Raw genomic sequence first — 15,808 nt, forward strand, 5'->3', positions numbered from 1 at the left:
CCCACATCTGGTCTTTGCTAGTCATAGCTAGTCATAGCTTGCAGTATCTGCCGGAACAGATGGTATTTATTTGCTCCCCCACCGAGCAAATTAGGCACAAGGCTAATTTTTAATGTGAGGAGTGAAGGGAGGGGGAAGGGAAAAGGGGACCAGCTCCCGAGAGGTGGGAAATGGGAGCTGGTTAAAGGTCAGGCATGTGGATTTGCCCCCACATCTGGTCTTTGCTAGTCATAGCTAGTCCTTGCTAGTCATAGCTTGCAGTATCTGCCGGAACAGATGGTATTTATTTGCTCCCCCACCGAGCAAATTAGGCACAAGGCCGATTTTTAATCTGAGGAGTGAAGGGAGGGGGAAGGGAAAAAGGGGACCAGCTCCCGAGAGGTGGGAAATGGGAGCTGGTTAATGGTCAGGCATGTGGGGTTGCCCCCACATCTGATCTTTGCTAGTCATAGCTAGTCATTGCTTGCAGCATCTGCCGGAACAGATGGTATTTATTTGCTCCCCCACTGAGCAAATTAGGCACAAGGCCGTTTTTAATGTGAGGTAAAAACCAGCTCCCCTAAAAGTAGGCAAAAAGGGGGCACTCTGGTTACCAAAAATAATAATTGTCCCAGTATAGAGGGTTTCCCCTCCATTGACTGGTACAAATTATCTTAAGTGCAGCATCTGCCGGAACAGATGGTATTTATTTGCTCCCCCACCGAGCAAATTAGGCACAAGGCCAATTTTTAATGTGAGGAGTGAAGGGAGGGGAACGGGAAAAAGGGGACCAGCTCCCGAGAGGTGGGAAATGGAAGCTGGTTAAAGGTCAGGTATGTGGGGTTGCCCCCACATCCGGTCTTTGCTTGCAGTATCTGCCGGAACAGATACTATACTTTGATCTTGACTAAAAGGCCAAAGTAGTTAAGATGGTATTTATTTGCTCCCCCACCGAGCAAATTAGGCACAAGGCCAATTTTTAATGTGAGGAGTGAAGGGAGGGGGAAGGGAAAAAGGGGACCAGCTCCCGAGAGGTGGGAAATGGGAGCTGGTTAAAGGTCAGGTATGTGAGGTTGCCCCCACATCTGGTCTTTGCTTGCAGTATCTGCCGGAACAGATGGTATTTATTTGCTCCCCCACTGAGCAAATTAGGCACAAGGCCGTTTTTAATGTGAGGTAAAAACCAGCTCCCCTAAAAGTAGGCAAAAAGGGGGCACTCTGGTTACCAAAAATAATAATTGTCCCAGTATAGAGGGTTTCCCCTCCATTGACTGGTACAAATTATCTTAAGTGCAGTATCTGCCGGAACAGATGGTATTTATTTGCTCCCCCACCGAGCAAATTAGGCACAAGGCCGATTTTTAATGTGAGGAGTGAAGGGAGGAGGAAGGGAAAAAGGGGACCAGCTCCCGAGAGGTTGGAAATGGGAGCTGGTTAATGGTCAGGCATGTAGGGTTGCCCCCACATCTGGTCTTTGCTAGTCATAGCTTGGAGCATCTGCCGGAACAGATGGTGTTTATTTGCTCCCCCACTGAGCAAATTAGGCACAAGGCCGATTTTTAATGTGAGGAGTGAAGGGAGGGGGAAGGGAAAAAGGGGACCAGCTCCCGAGAGGTGGGAAATGGGAGCTTGTTAATTGTCAGGCATGTGGGGTTGCCCCCACATCTGGTCTTTGCTAGTCATAGCTAGTCATAGCTTGCAGCATCTGCCGGAACAGATACTACACTTTGATCTTGACTAAAAGGCCAAAGTAGTTAAGATGGTATTTATTTGCTCCCCCACTGAGCAAATTAGGCACAAGGCCGTTTTTAATGTGAGGTAAAAACCAGCTCCCCAAAAAGGGGGCACTCTGGTTATCAAAAATAATAATTGTCCCAGTATAGAGGGTTTCCCCTCCATTGACTGGTACAAATTATCTTAAGTGCAGCATCTGCCGGAACAGATGGTATTTATTTGCTCCCCCACCGAGCAAATTAGGCACAAGGCCAATTTTTAATGTGAGGAGTGAAGGGAGGGGAAAGGGAAAAAGGGGACCAGCTCCCGAGAGGTGGGAAATGGGAGCTGGTTAAAGGTCAGGCATGTTGGTTGCCCCCACATCTGGTCTTTGCTAGTCATAGCTAGTCATAGCTTGCAGTATCTGCCGGAACAGATACTACACTTTGATCTTGTTTATATATTTTATTGAGAAAGAAAAAATTGAACATAAAAAACGTACAAAAAATTCAATTCAACAAAATTAGGCACAAGGCCCTACAAGAAATTGGGAGGGGGAGGGTACAGGGTCTTTTTGACTATGTAACAGATGAGACTTTGAAGTCTTACTCTTGACTGGCAACATTTACCAAAATACCTCAATCACTCTGTGGATCCTAATCTAACTAATAACCCCAGCGTTCAATGTAAAATTTAACTATGTACAATTTGTATATTCAGTTCTGTATGTTGTGTGTGCATTTTTTTTTGTGTGTGTGTGTATGTGTGAGAAAATAAAGTTCGATTTCATTAGAAAGAGTTCTTGAATTAATTGGCATAAAATGTTCGTGGAGTGTTGACTAAAAGGCCAAAGTAGTTAAGATGAATATTCTAGGAAAACAAAACTTCCAAACAGCTACGAATAATAAAGCAACTGGTTCTCAACCATGTTTTTTTAGTCCGAACTCTTCAAGAGTTTTTCCTCAAACCTCGACCCCCCTCCTATAATTTATATTGCTAGCAATGTAATGGTTTTAAATAATCTGTTTTAAATTGTGAGTATTGCCAGGACCGCTGTGAAGAAGGTAGGCTTTCTCTCCCGTGCTAGAAAGCTAATAACACCCAAAAGTATCCTATACCTCTATAAGGCCACCATTCACCCGTGCATGGAGTATCGTTGTCATATTTTGGTTGGTGCATCTACTACTAGTCTCTTGCTCCTAGACAAGGTTCAAAAGAGAGTCGCCAACCTGATAGGTCCTGAACTGTCATCTAAGCTTTAGCGTCTGTCCCACCGATGAAATGTTGCATCACTCTGCCTGTTCTACAAGTATTTTAACGGTGAATGCTCTGACGAACTGCAAGCACTTGTACTCCCTCGACATAAATACCCCCGACAAACCCGACAAGCAGCTAAATCCCACCACTACACAGTTGAGATCCCTAGATGTAAGAGAGCCTTCTACTCCAGTAGTTTCTTCCCCAGAACCGCTAGACTTTGGAATTCCCTTCCGGGTCCCTGCTTCCCCAACTGTACTGAAATGCAGAAGTTCAAGTGTAACCGACATCTTGCTGGCTAACTCCCTACATAGTAACCCTGTAGCTTATGTCCCTGATAGTAGCCCCCTACATCAAAGTGGCAATATGCCTTGTTTAATGTGAAAATTTAATAAAACCTTACAAAAAAAAAAGCTTAGATCAAAGTAGGACCTCCAAACGTTACGAACAGAGGAAGGGGGTCACATTGCTGACTTTTTAGATCTGAGCTGGTCAAAATAATAATAATAAAAAAAAATGATCTGCAGGCATTTTATACAGTTTTGCTTTTTAGTGAAACTTGTTCTCCAAAAATCCTTTAATCATTTTCTGAACCAAAATGGAAAAATCACTATTTCACGCATTTCCATTTTTAAAATTCTCTCCTGAATATTTTACGTTTTCCATAAAAGCTCCGCGGGCGAGATTACAGAGTTTGACGGGCCGGATCTTCCTCTTGGGCTATAGTTTGGACACCTGTGGCTTAGATGTAAATCTCGTTAAGAATGAACTGCATAAATCCGGAAATAATACTAACAAATAACTTTGCTGACGCGTCCAGGCAATTTTTGCTTAGCCAGAGTGTGCCTTCTTTAGGCGCACTGGTTTATCTCTCTCTTTCATCTTCACACGTTGTTTGATGTGTTCCTGTGGTAGGGAGAAAGTAAATAACTATAACGTTATTGAATGATATGACAAAAGAACGTTAGTGTTGAACAGATAATGCTATATTAACAAAGTTAATCAGACTTGGAACTGTGTTTGCCGATGGAATTATTGACGTTGATTTTGAAAGCGAGTTAAAAATCTAAGAAAAAATAAATAAATAAACACTGGTATAGAATACCTACTTTATTCGAGTGGAGGATGATGAGCAATTTAAACGCGACTTTTAAAATAACAATCTTTTTTTTTTTCCTTTATTATATAAATGGAAACCTGTCAGTGTGTTAGTGTACGTGTGTGTGTGTGTTTTATGTCTACTAAAAACTTTCATTAACCGCATCGGACAGGCTCAAAACTGGTACCATCGAAAAGAACGATATCTCGGACGCATAATATGTTAAAATATATAAACAAAGATTAATTCTGTTGTCAACTGGACCATTTCTTGCAAGGGGGGTAACTTTTTGTGTCGCAATTTTCGCAAGTCACGCACGCGTAATTCACTAAAACAATGTATATAAACATTATTTTAAACGGTGTGACGTCATAAGTCGCCGTGGTCCGATGGGCAAAAGCGTTTTCCAGTAAGATCTTTCTCTTCTCTTGCGTTTCAGGTTGGATCATGCCTACCGTGGGTAATTCTTTTTTTTTTTTGCGGTCGCACAGGCACTCGCTGCTATTTTGATTGAAAAAAAGTTTTTTGAATCATTTCTTTAGAGAGGTGCAGCGCACGAAAAACAAAAAATGGAAAAGTTGTAACCTACTTCTTCTTCTTTTGGGCGATTCAGTTTTTTTGTGGGGGGATGCTGAATATCCTTAGTATTGAAGCTGTCCAAACTGAACTTCATGTCAACCCGGGCAACGCCTGGAATCCATGCTAGACTATTATATAAAGGCCAGATATCTGTTTGTGTGTGTGTTTGTGTGTTTGCTAAAACCTTTTGTCATCCGCATTGAAGCGGCACAAACGTGGTATCGTAAGAAAGAGCGATCTCAGACACATATAAAAAAAATAAAAAAATCGTCAATTATTTCATGTAAAAATGTCGTTTTGTTTGAAGGGTGGTCAAGTAAACACTTTACTTTTAAAGCTGTTGTAAACTGCGCATGCGTGAACGGTCGTTTCGTTCTTTTGTTTTTAAAAGAGAAATTTGCATCATCGTAACATCTGAGTCGTCGTGGTCCCGTCTGTGTGTTAGTGTGTGTATTTTTTTTAATTTCTTTCTTTTAAGATTGTAATGCTGGGTATGGAGCAGTCAAACGAGCTGCTAACATCCCCCTGCTTTTAATTTAAACGAGCTGAGAGTTCTTTTTAGTATCCTCGTTGTTCCCTTAAGTGCAATTGTACGGATCTCTTTTGCACTTGGTTCACCGGGAATATTAGTTAGGTAGGACGTCAGGTTCTTCTCCATAAGTCCTGTAACACTTATAATAACTGGTATGATTGATATCTCTCTAAGATTCCAGTTTCTTTTCATATCATATATGAGACCTTGATATTTGGTCTGTTTTTTTCTTTCAGCTCTTTTCAGACCTCCATCTTTAGGAACACTTACTTCAACCAAGGTTGCAACTCTCTCTGACTTATTCCATATAACTATGTGAGATTTCACAGCAGCGTTTTCAAGGTAGGTGGCTGTAGGGATTACATGGTCGTAGTGTATGGTATATTAGTCATTTCCAACTGTTCTTTCAGGTTGATGTTCCCAGGACTTGCTGCTACACTGGATGTTTAATTTTTTACAGATGGTCCAGTGAAGGTACTTACATACTCCATCATGTCTCGCTGTATAGTAGCCGTCCCCCAAAACAACCGTGTGTGCGTGTTGGTATTCTACTAAAACTTTTGTCAGCCACATCAGACAGGGTTGAAACCGGTACCATCTAAAAGAGTAACCTTTCGGATGCATAGTATGTGAAAATTAGAAAGAAAGATTAATTCTGTGATCGTAAATTGGACCAAAATTGGTTCCGTAATAATAAATACGAAATCTGCACAAAGTAAAATATATTTAAGCAAAAGTCAAAGTTGTTCTTTCCGTGATATAAGCGCTGTTTGATTTTTAAAATACAATAAGTATGAAATACGTTCATAAGCCAAATTACAATGCAATGTTTTTAAAAATAAACAAATTTTTATTTGTTTAAAGTTGAGATTTCGAGGATATACGCCATCATCAGAATTATATATATTTTATCTTTTGTTCCTTCGCCATGGTGGTATATATATATATATATATATATATATATATATATATATATAATTGTATAAGTCAACTGAATTAAAGGAATAAATTATACGATGGTCAACATCATGAATTTTGGAATATAAGTTCTTGTCATTTATTCACTATATTGCTCTGTAATTACATTGAGCTTCTTAAATAAGGATTGATATATATTATAAGTAAATATATTTCTCCGGAAATATATATATATATATATATATATATATATATATATATATATATACATATATATATATACATATATATATATATATATATATATATATATATACATATATATATATACATATATATATATATATATATATATATATATATATATATATATATATATATATATATATATATATAGTGCTGGGACGATTAATCAAAATCCGAATCGAGAATTCGAAAAACCGGAAATTTTGGAGGTATCGGAATCGATATCGGAAAAAGTTGTGCCTATTTTGCTGGAATAATGTCCAATAAGACCTTTTCAAATTTATCTAATTCGTCTATTTTTCCTGGGTATTTAATTGATTTTAATTAAAAAAAAAATAGAAAAATGCACCTTGGAATACTCCGATAAGAACATATCAACCCCCAGCAACCAGCTATATACGAGGATTCTCTTAACAAAAATAGAAGAGGTCATCACGAGGATGAGATGGAAAGTCTTGAATGAGGTGAGCAACCAGGAGAAGACAAGAAAAAACTATTTTGGATTAAAATCAATTAAATACCCAGGAAAAATAAATTAGATAAATTTGAAAAGGACTTATTGGACATTATTCCAGCATTAGAGTTCAGATACAAGCCAAACAAATTCCAGAGATCTTTAGCCAACAATATTAAGAGATTAAAAAGGAATAATGACGCAATAGTTTTCTCCGATAAAACCAAAAAATTATACAAAATAGACAAAACAAAGAAAACCCAGCTGACGTTAAACGCAATTAACGATAAATACCAAATAGCAAATAAATAAACATATAGATCAATTAACACAGAAGTAGCTACGAAATTAGGCATAGAATATAGAGCTAACCGCCTAGCTAACCGCCTAAAGCATTCGTAACTTTAAAAGACCATAAGGAAAACTTCACCAACAACCCATCCTGCAGACTTATAAATCCAGCCAAAAGCGAAATAGGATTAGCCAGTAAAACTATAATAAAAGAAATAGTCAAGAATATAATAAGTAAAACCAACCTCAACCTATGGGGTAATACGCAGTCAGTGTTAAAATGGTTCAACAATATAACCGACCCACATAGATGCAAATTCACACAACTAGATATCACAGACTTTTACCCTCCATTTCAAAAGTCACACTAGAAAAAGCATTGAAATTCGCATCAAAATACAAAAAAAAATCAGCAATATAGAAATAGAAACCATCATGCATGCTAGGCAAACCCTCTTATTCTGTGAAGGGAAAACATGGGTAAAAAAATCAAACCCAGAAGACCCATTTGACGTAGCAACGGGGGCCTACGATAGTGCAGACATCTGCGACAATAGGCCTATTCCTACTAGAGACTCTAAACAAAAAATTCCCAGACCATACATTCGGCCTGTATAGGGCCGACGGCCTTTGTCTCTCACGCGATCACAACGGGATTAGCCTAGATAAGCTTAGAAAGGATCTAACCAAAACTTTTCATGAACTAGGTTTTAAGATAACTATTAGTACCAACTTACACGAAGTGGACTTTCTAGACACAACTCTAAATCTAAATAATAAGACACATAGACCCTTCCACAAACCCAATGAGACACTCTGGTGCATAAACAAAGAATCCTATCACCCCCCCTACGGTTTTCAAAAAAATGGTTGCCAATATCAGCAAAAGAATCTCCACGCTCTCATCAAACGCCGACATCTTCAACAAAGCAGCCTGATATTACAATAAAGCGCTACAAAAAAGCGGATTCAGGGAAAGCATCAAATACCAACCAACCCAAAATCGGCCAACAAAAGACAGGCGCAACAGAGGGCGGAACATCATTTGTTTCTCACCTCCGTTTTCCCACAACACAAAAACACGAGTAGGACACCTGTTCCTGAAACTGCTAGACAGAAATTTCCCTCCACAACATAAGCTGCACAAAATGTTCAATAGAAATACTTTGTGACGCGGAGAAGTACCACATCATAAAGGCTATTAATGACCCTCAAAAGACCTGTTTGAACGTACGCAGTAAGACACCCAAAGGATGTTTGCATAGGAGACAAGCGCTACTAATAAACTGGGAAGACAGAACAATAAACGAGACCTCACCTAAAGGAGTCTTCCAAGAGTATTCCAGATGCAGCCAACTTAACGCATAAACTAGTAAAGCGTAACGGACATATAGACATTTGTCAATATACATTAAGCATAAATATTAGTATATATGAAGAATAAGACTGCTTGAAATACATTACACAGTTATATAAAAGAGTTTAGAATTAAATTGCACACCTACCCCCAACTATTATAATAATTAATACAAAAAACGTTAAAAGAATAAATAAGATAGATTAGCTACCTTCCCTAGACCACTGAAACAAGGGTTATCTCCCCTTAACTGAAAAAAAGGAAGAGAAGTCTAATAAGATAAATTAATTATCCCCATTGCGCCAACAAAAACCAACAGAAGGCAAACTGGAAACAAAACAAACAGTACATAATTACTAAAATGCATTAAATAAAAAAATAAAAACTTAAAAAAGCAGGATGTTCATACTGGATTAAAATATAATATACACATATAGGAATTAGCTATAGTTAAATAAATACATACATAATTATATAAACAAACAAATGCGCATCTGGAAAAATTTGCCTCGGGGCAGAAAACAAGATGGCTGACGAGAGCTGAACATTATTTACGTGTTGCCATTAACGGTTTCCCGTTGTGTTGGGCTTGAAACCGACAGTATTAATGTTTTTCTGAACTTCTGTATAATTAATGAACAAATATTTAGCTCTTATAGCGAAAAGTTTTTCTTTGTAATCGAGCTCATTGTCGGGGGAACTCTTTGCCCAAAATACAGTAAACATATATATATATATATATATATATATATATATATATATATATATATATATATATATATATATATATATATATATAAGCCGGCAGCATAGCGTTGGCCGGTCGTACTATACACTTAAACATTATGTTTTAATTTATGCAGATTGCCTATGTATTAATATAGAATGAACCCTCTATTACGAGGAATTATTTGCCCTGTGGACTAACTAATTCGCAAAAAAAGAAAAAAAAAAAAAAATTAAAAAATTAAAAATTAAAATTAATAATGATAATGTTCATCAAATTCCGTCTGTGTTTGTTTACAATATCACGTCAGCTGATATTTGGGCTTGACGATTAATGTCCTGGAAAAGTCACTTCTGATTAATATTTAGTTTTAAAATATACAAACGAAGAAATGATTTGCGGCGATTTCAAATGATGTCTCTTCTTTTATCGTAAATTGAACTCATTTATTAGAAAAAATTAAAATGAAATGGTGAAGTACACCCGGGCTCAAACAGCGGATCATTGATGCTATAGTCGAATGCTTTATCACTAACCTATATCTCCAGATTATAATAAATCTTTATTTTTTTAAAGAAGGAATGATTTGTTGAGAATTTATTATCTCCCTTGGCCGATGTAACATAAAATATTTCCCTGTAAAAAATATTCTTTTTTATCTAGAGAGAAAAGCTATTTTTAAGATCGGATTTTTTTTTAAATTTTCGATACTTATCGGATTAATTTCTGTACAAAACATCTTAGAACACTCCCAGACGTATAAATTAGCTTGGTGTGAAATTTGCAAAAGATAGTCTCAGCCGTTTTGGAACCTATGAGGAAGGAGCTCTCTCACACAAATATACAAATTGGCTTATATATATATATATATATATATATATATATATATATATATATATATATTCTTTGTCATCCACGTACAGTACTGTTTCGTTGTATCACAACTCATCAGTGCAGCTAGACAAACACCTTTCCCCAGCCGTGGATTGAACCTACATTGACAGTCAGCAGCTCTCACCATTCGGCTACGAATCAGTGCCGTAAATATTGCTCCTAGAGTGTGTATTAAATCCACACCCTCCCGTCGAAAAGTGCTCGAACCATCAGCTTGTTTACAAGCAAATTAATAGTGGGCTTCGCTTAATCGCTTTAAATACGCGTCGGGTGAAAAGATATTTACAAAGTGCTCAACCCAAAGAGGGGGGCTTTAATAATAATAATAATAATAATAATAATATATATATATATATATATATATATATATATATATATATATATATATATATATATATATATATATATAAGAGCAAATAGCTAATAAAATATGTTAAAAACACTTTGAAAAAGAGCTAAAAACATATTTAATCTGAAAAGGAGACACAGTGTTTCCTTTTCAAAGTGTTTTTAACATGTTTTATTAACTATTTGCTCTTATTATAAGCTCTATCTCCTATTTGGTTTTATCGAGCTTTTACATCTGGTTGAGATTACTTTATAAATATTAATTGTTTAATATTTAAAATATGCTTTAGTTTTACCATCTTGGATCATTTTGGTAAATTCAATTGTAATTTTTATTATGTATATATATATATATATATATATATATATATATATATATATATATATATATATATATATATATATATATAGGTTTTCTGTCTGTCTGTATTTCTTAGTGTCTCTCTCACTATATATTTATGTATTTATAATTTAATAATTATGATTGCTTTATACCTGCACACACTAGTGTTTCATGCTTACGCAATCATCAGTGTAAAATAACAATTCCTGCCGGTCGGGAGATTCGGACACAGCCAGAAAGTCATCTTTGACTTCATTTGTTAAGCCTCTTCCTCTGGGTCACTCAAAATTGCCACGGGAATAAAAGGAATTAAGAATTAATAAGTTGCAGTCGGAACTTCTAGTATAAAAATTGCTCCCAAATAAACAAATGCCGGAATATAAGCTCATTAACAAAAGCAATATTGACTTCCCTTAAAGGTTAAAAAAAACTGTTTTCTTGTATTTTCTTTATAGAAAAAGGGTTACGCATTCAATGGAAGTAAAGCAAACGACAGTTTAAAAATAAGAATCAGGACGAGAAAAAACGAAACTTGCAAAATAAGAGACAAGAGCGTGTAAAGAGATTAAAAAATGTCATGAATAAAAATGAATTCAATAAAATTTGCTGAACGCAAGGGAAACATTTTACAATTCACATTTAAGTTTACATTTACATTTGAAATCCAAGGAAATAAACAAGAGTTCTTTTTTTTTTTTTTTAAATTCGTCCTAAAAAAAAAAAATGGGGATTTTTGCCTTTTTCATTTTTTTACAGTTTATAGAGGCTTCGAATCCGCCATTTTGAAATGTTGAAAAACATGTTCTTGCGTTTTTGGATTACTTTAATATTTCGAGCCGCATAAATAAGATCTTATAATAATAAAATACACATTGTAATAAGCAAACAGTTTATCAGAGTAAATAACAAACACCGAAAAGAATAACAGTTCAATCATGTTCATATACAAAGTTGATAGAAATGGATGGTCTAATTTTTTAGTGAAAAAAAAATAGGAGGCCTTTTGGAAGGATCCTCGTACAAAAACTTACAGGTTTCCAATAATGCGATTCGAATGCCAATACACAATAAAGAAAGGAATGAATTCCTATGAGAACAATTAAAGGATATCTTTCAAATAAGATAAAACCTTAAGGGAACTATTTCCACCAAAAGAGTCCTTAAAAGAAACGAAGTAATAATTTATTCTATCTCAAGAAAAGATATAAAGGAACTCATAACAATACATAGATACAGAAAGTAGTTCGTTAAATTGAATTAATGATTAAATTGACAGTTATGACAGTGGTTCAGTGGCTAATGACACGGACTGACAACCTGAGTGTCTCAAGTTCGAATCCAGATCATTCCACAAAAAAAATCACTTTCACTTAGGATGCTGGCAATTTTCATATAGCCTTTCCCGGAAGTATCTGATGTCCTTCTAGACTGAAATTCTGACATGAAAAATATGAGGGAAACTAATGCCAACAACAGAATCCTCGGATTCATACGATATGATGACGGCTAATCATGTTAATATTGAAATTATAAAACGCTGATCTATCCCAAGAAAAAGATTAAATGAAACAATCTCTATCTCCGCTATTAAATAAAAGGAACTTTGTCTGTGTGTGCGTGAGAGTTCATTTTCGACGAACTCCAAAACAGCTGGGCCGACTTTTATGAAATTTCACACGAAGGTACCTCATGTGCCTGGCATTGTTCGAAGATAAGTTCTGTATCGGAATGCCTCCGATAGGTATCGATAATCGAAATAAATCGATGAAAGAAGGTACAGGTGATTTTTAACAGCTTACACGGCCTAATATCAAAAGTGCATTTGAGAAGTTTTATTACCACAAAAACCGAAAGGCTCAACATATAAAAATCAACAGCAGGTTCTTTGATATGACAAGAGCGCGTTCGAAGTAAATGTTTTTGTTTAAAGCACAATTGAAGCATGGTATTTGACGTTGTTATTTTAAACTTAAATTCAAACCATTATCAACGAACAAACAGTAAGGCCATGCATATAAAATCAACAATAGGTTCTTTTATATGATAGGGGCGCTTCGAAATAAATGTTTCTCTTTAGAGCGCAATTGAAATATGATACTTGATATTTTCATTTTAAACTTTAATGCAAGCCATTATATATGAAAAAATAATTTTATAAAATAAACAGTATATTCTCTACAGTGCAATGTAGACTACAAGGCATTGCGAAATAAGTCACTGTGAGAGGCAAATGAAGCTTCCTCCAGGTGCATCGCAACTGATTTGATTAAAAAATGGACGAATTCACCAATTTCGATGACAATAAAAATATAGAAGTGTGAAACATCCGTTCAATCCCGGGCAATGTCAGGTCACCCTGCTAATAAATAACTAAATACAGAAATGTTTTTTTTAAAACGGAATTATAGATAGCTTTAGTAATTAACTGAACTTGACAAAATAGGAAATATCAAGATGGATAAAAGTTTCATGATTATGTTATATAAGTGTGAAGAAGGCTCTTTATGTGAGAGTAGCGCTTGCAATAGCAATCTACTACTTCGATTTTCTACTACTTCGATTTTCTACTACTTCGGTTCGGCTTTTGCTTTTATATTTGGTCCGCGTCAGTTTTTTTTTTTTTTGTGTTTATTGAAACACCATGCCCATGCTTATTTTTACCTGTGATAATGTAACACTGTTGAAATAGCATTCCGTCATTACGGTTTTACTTGTTAGATATTTAGTAATGAAGAATGCTGGTGTTGGCTTGAATGTGTTCTAACTCGGAAACGTTTGGAGACCTATGTATTGATGTATACCAATCAATCAAAACGAATCTCTCTGTCTGTCTGTCTTTCTCTCTCTCTCTCTCTCTCTCTCTCTCTCTCTATATATATATATATATATATATATATATATATATATATATATATATATATACTAGCGGGACCTGTGGAAATTCCACAGAGGACTCATCCATATGTAATATTTTGATGTTGGCATTCTGTAGATGTAAATTGAGACGCTCTGATATTATTGTAGCTCTTTTGTTTAAACTGCGAAAATATTTATCTAAGCTAGCAGGGACCTCCGGCGTGGCCCGCTTGTAAAGTACGCTTTTGCGATTTCAAAAATTAAATTTTTTTTTATATTCATATGAATTGGGGTCATCAGCTTAAATCGAAACCAAAATTTATGAAAAAATATATGTATAAGTTGAGTTCCTTCGGTTATAATCGAAACCGAAACTAAAACTTCAGAAAAATTCTTGAGAAAATTATTTAAAAAAGAATAGATTACTGAAGTGCCATCAGTTATAATCTAAACCAAAGCCAAAACTTATGAAGAATTCTTGGTAAAATTATTTCAAGAAATGGAAGTCCATAAGACAATCACTCAGATGTAAGCAAAATAAATAACACACACGCTATCGTATTAATATTTAGATAGTTTCAATTATTCTCTCATAGGTATATATATATATATTTGTTTTATTTTTTTATTACCGTTTTATCTGTTTGGTTACATATGTTTCGGATGTTGGAGCGTGTTTACGATCTAACAGCCTGACGGGGTTGTTAGATCGTAAACACGGTCCAACATCCAAAACATATGTAACCAAACAGATAAAACGGTAATAAAAAATAAAACACATATTTGCTCTGCAACAGGATTTTAGTAATTACCAGTTTTACCATATATATATATATATATATATATATATATATATATATATATATATACATATATATATATATATATCAAATTATATTTTTTAAAATAAATATTAACAATTAATTTATACCTACAGACACGAAGTGCTTACGCAATCATCATACCAATATCTCTCTCTTTACAATTATATAATTGGCAGAACTTTATTATATAAGTCTGCGAGTGATCTTAGTTAAGTTTTGTCTAAGAATACCCCCGATACCTACCGATAATCGATAATCGAAACCGTTATTTTGATTTATCTATCATCGGTAAAGCTATTTTTCCATATCGACGCTTAGGGCGTGGTCTGTAGGTTCAAATCCGCACGTAAATTTCTTTTTTATTTTCGTTAATTGGAAAGTAGGTTATATAAAATAATTTTATAAAAGAAACAGTAGGTTCTCTAGAGTGCAATGTGGAATAACATATATTTTGGACTAAGTTACTGCATGGAGGCATGTGAAGCTTCCTCTCGGGCGATTTCATGGATTTCGATGACAATAAAAATATAGGAGTGTTAAATATACGCTGATCATCATTCAATCCTGGGCAACGTCGGGTCTCCCTGCTAGTACATATATCTATATAAATAAAAGCGAAAATGTGTATATGTATGTTCGCTTTTTGTGTATGTCCAAGAAAGGCTTTTTTCGGAGAAGCGGTCAGTCGGCTCACAACTTCTTAAAACTTTTTATATCACATATAAATCATAATATCTCCGTGTTAAAAACGGAGGTCGCCTGTCTATTTAATTTGCTCGACTTCGGGAAGATAAATATTCAACAGTTTTCGCTCGCTGCATGTGGATTAGGCTTTTTCGTATAATAAAAACGACACTAATTCTTGCGGTATTTTTCCGGTCGCCATCGCCGGAAATGTCCAAAAGCAATCAGCTTTGATCAATGTGGAAATATTTCCTTATATCAAACAATTGTTATTCAATTTGGACAAGGGGAGCTGGTCCCCACCAACATCTTGGGAAAATAAAAAAAAGCATTCCCGCAGTAAATGAAATGCTATCCCGCAGTCAAAGTGACCTCATTGAGTCATTAAAACGTGCACCTGACAAATCTAAGTAATTAAATAAATTCAAACGTGTTTCTGTTAGTATCTCTCGGTGGCCCAATGGTTAACGTCGCACGGTTTTTTTCCACACTTTAATTTCCAACTTCGCCTTAAGGGTTCGGGTTCGATCCTCATACTCACCTACTAAAACTTTTTTTTATTTTACCCCCCCCCCCCAGAATTTTGATTTAGCCAAAACCACACACTCTTCCAAACACCCGGGTAACGCCGGGTAACCCCCCCGCTATTAAAATATAAATCCAAAACATGACGGTTAAAAGAACAGGCAAGTGCAGACGTTGTTTTT

At 35.5% G+C, this 15,808-nt stretch overlaps 1 protein-coding gene across 8 annotated transcripts in view; it reads right to left on the reverse strand.

Annotated features, from left to right (window-relative positions):
• The window catches only part of LOC145293082 (uncharacterized), a 721,286-nt gene that overhangs the window by 68,253 nt on the left and 637,225 nt on the right, over window positions 1-15,808 (reverse strand). The gene's annotated exons all lie outside the window — the stretch shown is intronic.

The sequence above is a fragment of the Euprymna scolopes genome, chromosome 14 (genome assembly GCF_053919585.1).
Source record: "Euprymna scolopes isolate OS-2025 chromosome 14, ASM5391958v1, whole genome shotgun sequence".
Taxonomy (NCBI): Eukaryota; Metazoa; Mollusca; class Cephalopoda; order Sepiida; family Sepiolidae; genus Euprymna; species Euprymna scolopes.